This window comes from Podarcis tiliguerta, assembly GCF_965153285.1.
Source record: "Podarcis tiliguerta genome assembly, chromosome: 2".
Classification (NCBI taxonomy): Eukaryota; Metazoa; Chordata; class Lepidosauria; order Squamata; family Lacertidae; genus Podarcis; species Podarcis tiliguerta.
Window position 1 is genome coordinate 87,463,775 of NC_139535.1, and position 10,050 is coordinate 87,473,824.

Consider the following 10,050-nt stretch of genomic DNA (forward strand, 5'->3'; position numbering starts at 1 on the left):
TTCGTGCAGGAAGGAATAAGACAGTGGAGGGAGCTGTTCCTTCTGCAAACCATCAAGAGCAAAAAGGTGGCAGCAGTTTTGTGATACGCCGACTGATACTCCACCCTGCAGTTGTGGCCATGCAAACAGAACTACAAGCTGATTATCTATGCCTCTTTACCTTATGCCCCTACCGTTAAGGAAATATCACTTCTCCCAACTCGCTGTCTTTTATAAATTATCAAAGGGCTCCTCTAGATTACCTGTTTATTCAGTGCTCAACCTGATTTGCTTGCCCAAAGCTTATGCAGAGGTTAGATTATATTTCATCTTTATTGAGCAATCATTCTGATTTGTTTGTAGGGAGGTTATACAACAACATAATCTTATTGAGCATTCATCCTGATTTGCTTGCATAACACACTTTTCAGTGCACAACTGTCACTTCCCTAAGCACAGAAAGTGCATTTTTAAAGTAAATTTTTAAATTCTTATCACTAAGGTGATAAGAGAGTTTCGCCCACTTTAACTTTGCAAACCTAAAATTCCGGTATGCACTTGAGTCATTCCCCCAAAATAGCAATTCCCATCTTGATTTAGCCTTACCAAGTACCCCAGCTGTTTACACACTCACATTTACTCTGCATCCAGTGTGTTCCCACCACTTGTCTGGGAAGCAGTGTACAGTGTTACCTCGGGTTACAGATGCTTCAGGTTACAGACTCCGCTAACCCAGAAATAGTACCTCAGGTTAAGAACTTTACCTCAGGATGAGAACAGAAATCGCACGCTAGCGGCAGCGGGAGGCCCCATTAGCTAAAGTGGTACCTCAGGTTAAGAACAGTTTCAGGTTAAGAATGGACCTCCAGAATGAATTAAGTTCTTAACCCGAGGTACCACTGTACACATGGCATAAGCCAGAATCCATATCTATCCTGTTGTTTCGTAATAAATATTCCATTTTTATGTGTGTGTCCCCCCATCCCCCCCCCCATTAGCTTCCATCCAAATTGAGAAAAAGAATGACCTTCCCGCATTTTATGCTGGCAACATATACACAGCCTTATTTTGGAGAGAGCTGCTGCCCCCTTGAGGAAGTTGAGGTAGCCTACAAGTTGAGGTAGCTAGCTGGGCATTAAGATGTCATGTGAGAATGAAATTGCCTGCAGTGCTGATAAAGAACAGAGCTTAATGGAACTGAAAAAATATGGGGCTGTTGCATCTTTCAACAGGATGTGATCTTGTGCGCATCTGGAAGAAGGCAGATGTTCAAAAGAGGCTATGCCTAAAATCTTTCTAGTCTTGTTTATCATTTGTGGTCCTATAAATAACTTTCTCTCCCATTTTTTATTGGAAGATCAGAAATTACAAGTTACAAGGATTCTTTAATTACAGCATCTTACGCACAAGGAAAGCAAGAGGAGAGGGCTCTGGTACATGGTGAAATAACACTAGGATATTTTAATGAGAGCATTTGCAGCTATTGTAGCATGCGGGCACAGAAGCTTCTCTGTTCAAAATGCCGAAGGATCTAGATGCGAAGGCAACTGCTGTGAGCTGACAAGCTGAGAGCACAGCAATTCGTGCTGGCTACAAGGGTTATCATTGCTTGTTGCCCTAAAGCTCCAATCAGTGTGGGATGCCTGGCTGCATTAGAACAAGTTATTAAACATGTGGTTTCCTCCTTCAAGGCAGCTGGCAAATCTGGGCAGCTGATCCCATCAGCTTTTTTACAAAAAATGATATAGGGTTTATTTTTTTTTATTTAAAAAACCCTCTAAAACAGATCAGCAGCTACAAGGACTTGAGATTTTCATGCCACTGTGGAATAAATAAACTCATGAAGGAATAACAGGGATGCAATGAATCTCTCAGATCAAGCAGTTCATGCATGAATGTCACACCTCCCAAAAATATGGAGAAAAGAATGAAAAGAGGCATTTCTTTTAAGTAAGCCATGTGACACAACTTAAGAGGAGAGGCTCTGGAATTCTTTGCTGAAAATCCACTCAAGGCTAAACCCTGTAATTGCAAAATCCCCACTCTGTGATTATGCAAATATAACATTTGTATAAATTCACCTAGTTGACCTGCTTCTAGGGTAAGGGTCTGAAAATTGTTTCAGTGCAGTCCCTTGATCTCAGAATCCTCTCTGCTTCCATTCAAGACCTACCAACATTTCTTCATATTCCCCCTGCTTTCAGAATCCTTGGAGGACAGAACCATACTTTAAACAAAATCCTAGATTGCAAGCTCCCTCTTACATCAGCTAGATTCTGCATTAAATCCCATACTATGTTATATTGCTTCCGTGGAAGTGAATTAGCAGAGTCTTCTCATAAGAGGTACTGGTAAACAATATTTTCAATGCAACTTCTGAACCTGGATAATTTAACTGCTTGTCAGTAGGAAGCAAAGCAGCAAAGACCCCAAAGCCTATAGGTGTGTATTTTTAACCTATTCTGAAAAATAACTTCCTTTGGAAATGAGGCAAAGTGGAGAATGTGGTGTCTTTATGATATATTGTTTATTTACACACATATACAACTTGAGCCTACAATGGAGACATTCCCAGTATTGCACTGCAAGACGGTCTCTTGCTTCTCCCATGGGTTCAGCAGCCTTGGATCTAAAACAGAAATCAGTCATGCTCTCTGTCTCCTTTTTACAGCTTGTCACAGTTTTTTGCCAGCACATCACTGCCTACCACCATCCTAAATACTCTGGCCCAAATACTCTGGCCCCTTGTCTCATGCTGACTACCTCTATACAGGACTACCCCATCTCCCTGCCTCTTTGCTTGCATAACAACTCAGCCATTCTCAGAATTTGTTTTCCTAACGACCCATACTCTGTGATCACCAGGGTAGCCTGGCTTGTATTTTTAGCATAAGCCCTGAATCCAGTGGTTCAGTGCTTGACACAGTTTAATTCCCCAAACCTTGGTTAATTCTAACTTTTATTGGACCCAGGAATTTAGGGTGTCTCAGACCCCACAAACTCATAATTTGTTTTAGGGCTTATCCACACCTCTGCTTGTCCTGTTGCTTAGCGCAGGGAAACCTACAGTTTAATGCCAAATTGGAACAAACAGCAATCAGGTTTTCTGCATATTGCTGTTTGTTCCAGTTTAGCACTAAAGAATAGGTTTTTCAGAGGAAAGTGCAACGGCAAAACTGCTCAGATCCATGCCTAGAAAATCACTCAGACCTGTGTCTTTGGCTATTACCAATGACTGCACTGCACAATATGCACCAGATCACATTAATGACTCAGTCACTTAACCTTAACATTTTGTAAGCTTATAATGCATTTAGGATATATAGAATTTCATTTAGAATATTCATAAATTCCAATATCAGCCACTTGACTCTGCAAAACTGTCATTAGAGCCCCCTTTGGTAGTAGTTTCCTGCCTCTCTTATTCTGTGCTATATTTGGCCCCTTCCCCTGCAATAATCTGTCCCTACACAAGACTTTAGATGCCCCTGTGAGGGGTCAGCATGGGTGATTTCCCAGCTGCCATAACATTTCCTTTTAATGTATTTTTAAAACGAGAGGCAGGACTTCATAAAATTGCTCGACACAACTGTCTTCTTAAAAGGATGTAAAATTAGAGCGTAAAACACATCTCAGTGAAGCAGCATTTATACTTGGAGTCCAGCAGGTGGCATCATTAAAAGAAACACAACAGAATAACCAGGCATCTGATCATACTTTCCTGTAACGGAAACAAACTTTTCCCATGGTGCTGTGGCTTTCCCAGCCAAGTGAGATGGTTTCTTGGCACAGGGCAAGTGGAAGTGTGGACAATCCCTTAAACCAGGAGAGCTAGGCATATATAAACTCATAACTTTTTTCAGACATCATGGTCACTAGGTGGCCTGGGGCCAGGCACTATTGCTTAGCCTATTCTACTTAGCAAGGCTTTTGTGAGGACGAAATGGAAAACACATACAGCACCTAAGATAAATGGTAAGTTCCTACTATGGACTAAAGCTCAAAATGTACATAGAATGCTTTTTCACCCTCAGTAGCATATTAAGGATCAGGGAGACCTTCTCTTGACAGGAGCAGATCCAGGACAATCCATCCATCTTATTGCTTGCAGTCACCTTTCTTATTGGATGTTAAGCAGCTACTAACCGGTTTTAGGCATAATTTCTCTATGGATCTTGGTTTCCCTTTTGTCATGGCATTTGGTACCAAGGTCTTTCTACATTTGGCATCCTGTTCAGAAAAACCAACAATCGTTTCACAAGTCAGATTGAACTTTGTGAATTTCAGATGCTCAGATTTTGCACTTGAAATTTAGCTTTGAGGGATCCTTTAAAACCCTTACATCTCAAGCATTGTTGATGACATTTTCCTTCAAAAAGGTCGCTTTAAGCTGCCACCTTCAGGGAAATGACAGTACAGTGGTACCTCGGGTTAAGAACTTAATTCGTTCCGGAGGTCCGTTCTTAACCTGAAACTGTTCTTAACCTGAGATACCACTTTAGCTAATGGGGCCTCCCGTTGCCTCTGCGCTGCCACCGTGCCATTTCTGTTCTCATCCTGAAGCAAAGTTCTTAACTCGAGGTACTATTTCTGGGTTAGCAGAGTCTGTAACCTGAAGAATCTGTAACCCGAGGTAAAAGGTAAAGGTACCCCTGCCCGTACGGGCCAGTCTTGACAGACTCTAGGGTTGTGCGCCCATCTCACTCAAAGAGGCCAAGGGCCAGCGCTGTCCGAAGACACTTCCGGATCACGTGGCCAGCGTGACATCGCTGCTCTGGCGAGCCAGAGCCGCACACGGAAACGCCGTTTACCTTCCCGCTAGTAAGCGGTCCCTATTTATTTACTTGCACCCAGGGGTGCTTTCGAACTGCTAGGTTGGCAGGCGCTGGGACTGAACAGCGGGAGCGCACCCCAACGCGGGGATTCGAACCGCCGACCTTTCGATCGGCAAGCCCTAGGCACTGAGGCTTTAACCCACAGCGCCACCCGCGTCCCGTAACCCGAGGTACCATTGTACTTAACAGAGCAGGAGGTGCTGAGCCTGTATCTATGGCCCTGCAGCAGTGGGTCCTTCTGAAACTCCATATTTGAAAGCTAATATCACTTCATTAAGAACATAACAAGAGCATGCTAGATCAGGTCAATGGCCCATCTAGTCCCACATCCTATTCTCACAGGGGCTGAAACAGGGAGAAACCAGCAGGCGGGATTCAAGCACAAGTGGCTCCCACCAACTGATATTCAAAAGTGTTGTTGCCTCCAACTGTGGAGGCAAAGCATAGGCATTATGTTTAGTAACCATCAATGACACTCTCTCCCCCAAGGATTTGCCTAACCCTCTTTTAAAGCATCCAAGTTGGTGGCTATCACTGTCGCCTGTGGGAGGCAGTTTCCTGGTTTAACTATACACTTAATTCTTTTCCACCAAAGCAACTTTAATTAGAAGAATTCTGACTTCATAATTTACTTCTGTACTATTTTCTCCTTCACTCAGCTTATTAATTGGCATCAAGGAGGCTTTTCTACTTTTTTGACTGACTATTCTTTCTCAGTGGTGCCTCAGATCTGATGCCAGTAATTTTTTTGCTCTAGTTTCACCATGTAATGTTATTACGGCTTAAGATTCATTTTCAGGTCAGAAGAATCAGAACATTAAACAAGTTAAGTCCATACAAGTGCTCATAAATACTGGACTTAAAAGAAGCCTCAGTTGTGAGCATTCGGATAACTGTAAGACAGTGCCATGAGGAGCAAATAAAAAACTAAGGGGGTCTGTATCAGTGATCTACTTGTTCAAATGACCTGACAACTTGATGTCCTTTTTCTAAAAACAGGACACAAAATATGCTTTAAAACAAAATGTAACTGAATTCTCAATGTACTGCATGTCCAGTCAGTAAAGTTTCATAGCCTTCATGCTATGCATTCCTTTTCTAATTTAATAGCCCACATTCTCTTCTCTGTGCTTTTATGAAGCAAGAATTGTCAAGTATGCAGTGGCTCTATCTATGATTTTTGTCACAGATTTAGGCCACATATTAATGGCATTTGCCTAGCTTTCTTAAGTTGTGACCAGAAGTAGCTTTGCAAGAGATAAAGAGTTGATTCCCCACAATTTGGATAAAAGGTATCTTCTCATTCTCTTTTGGATTCTTTTGTGGTGTGCTTTTAATTTTTCAGAAATGAATATTTGATGTCTTTAAAAGAAAGAGAGAGAAAAGAAAATGTTTCCTGGCTCTGTCTGTTAAAAAGTTTAAAGACATTTAATAATAATGGGCTGTATTATTGTTGTGCTAGCAGGAGCCAGCACAAGTCCTCCCCTGTGTCCCCCAAATTGGTTCTGTGGGGTCGGGAGAACCCCCAGGAGAGCACATGGAAGGAATATAGTTCCATTGGGGAAGTTGAAATGCTTGCACCAATGGATTGAACACCTTAATAAAACACTGAATTCCACCAATAATATGAATAGTAATGTTACGCCTTAGTTCCATTACAGTCTATGCAACATTTCCCCCCCCCCGCCCTTGACATATTTTATTTAAATATAGTACTTAAAAGACAGAAACAGCACCAGACCTTCCTTTGGCCGTCCCACTGCAAATACAACTTGTCAAATGACTATGATATGCAATTAAAGGAAAGTAAAATGGTTGACCCTGCTTTATTAATTTAAACTCGTATTTAGGTTTATAGAAAAAACGTTGTATTGCACGAGTATAGAGAGAGAGCACATTTTCTTATAATTTGAAAAAATAAGAAGAATTCAAAGAGTCCATTGGTGTTTTTAGTTATCTAATGACAGATTGCTTTCCTCCTGGAGAGCAACTTTGCTGGAACCATCAAGAGGCAGGCCCTGTCTCACCTCCCTGACTCCTGACCCTTAGAAGGAAGAACTGTTCCTGCTCTCTCTGACATCTTTGCCTTCTGGCACAAACATCAATGTGTTTTAGATTCTTTTGAAATGTTAGCTGTATTTTTTTTTTTTTTTGGCTTGAATTATCCTTTGTAAGCCAGCTTGGAGGCCCTTTTTGGCCAAAAAGCAGCATAGAAGTAAACTTCAACAGAACATAACTGTAATATAGCATGGTAGGAAAATGGTACAATGGTTGTTAGATATGTTTCCTACAGCTATCTCTAGGTTTCCATTCAGTTAATGCATACACTTTATTTGTTCAGAAACAGGCCCAGTGTCAGCACCTGGAATAGCTGAACTATCCTTAAAAAAAATAAACTGGCCCAGCATTCAACTGCCCCAAGCTAGTGGGTCTAGCTACCATTTACATTTCCCACAATCCTGACATTTATTTATTATGTTTATATATCACCCTTCCTTCAAAATGAGCCCAGGATGGTGAATAGAATGGTAATACAGTATACAACACATAGAGTAGGATAAGGGTGGTGAGAAATTTAAATGTTGGCTACATCCAAGTTCTCAGTATTATTCGATAAAGCTGTTGCCAGGTTAAGCCTGGCCTCATAAAAGCAGAGAGAAAATACAGGAGATACTTTCCACTAGAAATGAAGCTTCCTAAAGCATCTGGCAAGCAATTAATGGACTTGCACAACATGCTACGAGGCCTTTCCCACAGAAGATACTGGTTATTGACTCTGGATCAAATTCTTGGCTGAGCCAGGACAATTTCCTACCTGCAGGTCTTCATGGATGCATTTGATGATGAACAGAATACTGTATTACATAGGTTTTCCAACAGCTCTCGCCATTTACCCCTGTTGAGATTTGAAGATGGGATAAAATAGCTAAAAAGGATTCCTCTGTGCCTAACACTAAAGTGGATTGCTGTCCTGGCTAGCCAACTCATTGCCCTCAATTCCAACACGCCCAAGAAGAAAGATTAAGGAGACATTATCTGATAACTCTGGGTTATTTTACACACCAAGAAACAGAGTATGCACCGAAAAGATTCCATGGGTTATATTTCAGGACATGTGCAATCAGTAAACAAGTAGCAAGCAGGCAATGAAATGAAATGAAGAGTTTGTACTTGATTTCCCAGATGCATCAGACATTTACAATAGACATTATAGTGTTTGATTTTTAAATGCTTTTTATTTGGGGTTAAGTGGAAATATATCAGGTCTTATATGTAATCACCTTTGCTTGAAACAATGGTAAAACATAAGACTTTAGGATGACCTCTGTCCTGCCTATCATGTAGCAAACATTGTTCTCACTAAGTGAGATCTTGTTGTCTAATTTTGGGAAGGGGAAAATAAATCTGGTGGATTTCAAGCCAGTTCCCACTATCCCTGTGCTCTTACATTAGGTTTTTGGGTTTATGGCTGACCCTTTGGGTATTCTTTGTTTGCTAGCTCTTTAAAGCGTTAGATAATGGAATGCTACTTAAGATGTAAATAAATGTTAAAATGTCCCATGTATAAATTATGATTACATGCTGACAAATCTCAGAGACTTATGTTTAAATTGCCATTTGCAAAACAATATTACAAAGATCCCATTATACTAAAACTACACCCATTAATGACCTTATTTGTATTTTTTGTCTAGAAGGAAGCAGCATCTCAATTAAAGTAGCAGTAATCTTATCTAACTTTTGGCTGTATTGCATTGCCCCTTTATAGAATTACTGATTTAGGGCACATACTCATAATCATATATTATTTAGATTGCATCAAATATGCACTAGGCATTGTACAGAAATAATATACAGGACACACAATACCCTATCTTTGCAATTCAGAATAACGGCCTCTGCACTAAAACTGCCTGGTTTTGTCGAGCAATCATTAATGCCATTTCAAGTTACATCCTATTGCTGGGAATGCAATGAAGGCTGGAGCAGCAGTTTATTATGATGGTTACATTGTGTTGAGACACCCAAGCATGGATTAGTTAAGAGCTGACTAAGGTCAATGTAGTCTCCTTCTGAAAAGAATAGATTAAAAATTGCTGTTCAGGTCTTTTATTGAACAGCTGTTATGGTGAGGGCCCTGAGGGGCCCTCCTAGTAGTTAAAAACTACAGGAATGTGGGTGGCACTGTGGTCTAAACCACTGAGCCCCTTGGCCTTGCTGATGGGGGAAGGTCGGCAGTTCGAATCCACGTGACACAGTGAGCTCCCATTGCTGTTCAGAGCTTCTGCCAACATAGCTGTTTGAAAGCAAAGCAGGGCAAGTAGATAAATAGGTATCGCTGCAGCGGGAAGGTAAACGGCATTTCCATGTGCTCTGGCTTGTGTCACGGTGTTCCGTTGCACCAGAAGTGGTTTAGTCATGCTGTCCACAAGACCCGGAAAGCTGTCTGCGGACAAACGCTGGCTCCCTCGGCCTGAAAGCGAGATGAGTGCCACAACCCCAGTCGCCTTTGAGTGGACTTAATCGTCCAGGAGTCCTTTACCTCTTCACCTACCTAGTTTAAAACCCTGTGATGGAGGGTTATAAGTTAAAGCAGAAACAGTGCTAGATTGTTCAACATCAGCCAAACACCACCATGGAGCTGTAATCCCCACTATGAAGCAGAGTTGCTGAAGAGGAAGCAAAAGGAACATCTCCACAGTAATCCAGCTCAGCAATTTTAGACCCTTGGCTTAATGGTTTTGCAGAAAGGAGGAAGTGGGGCTTCTCCTTAGATTGCAGTACGTTCAGTATGTGGTTTGCCAGCCCTGCTCATTCTTGTTAACAGGGGCCCTGGACTTCTTCCTCCAAGTATTACTATTATATATTGATTTATACCCCTGACTTTTTCCTCTGATGGGACTCAAGGCGGTTAAACGGTATAGCAGACCCTTCCCTTCTATACTCTTTGTATAGAAGTTGTTAAACGAACAACTCCCTCTCGCCTCTAGGTTTCTTATTAAGTCATTCCCCCTCTCTCTCGAAGTCTTATAGCGCAATCTATGCATGTACAGTATACTCTGGCGTAAGTTCCACTGAGTTCAAGTTCCACGTGGGTCTTCTTATTCCCACGTAAGCAAGCGCAGGACTGCAGCCCCAGAGACTGAAGCGTAACCTTTCTCTGCACTCCTCCTCCTCCGTCGCTTTCTGCTCGCGACCTCTCCGGCCCTACTCGACAATGGCTCCGCCCACTTCC

At 41.7% G+C, this 10,050-nt stretch overlaps 1 long non-coding RNA gene across 1 annotated transcript; it reads right to left on the reverse strand.

Moving 5' to 3' along the window:
* Positions 1-2,487: 2,487 nt before the first annotated feature.
* Positions 2,488-9,993, reverse strand: LOC310672071. The gene is made up of 4 exons (XR_014508381.1): positions 9,867-9,993; positions 7,630-7,710; positions 4,038-4,209; positions 2,488-2,608 (listed from the first exon to the last, which is right to left on the reverse strand). It is a non-coding gene; the product is annotated as an uncharacterized lncRNA (long non-coding RNA).
* Between the last annotated feature and the right edge of the window lie 57 nt (positions 9,994-10,050).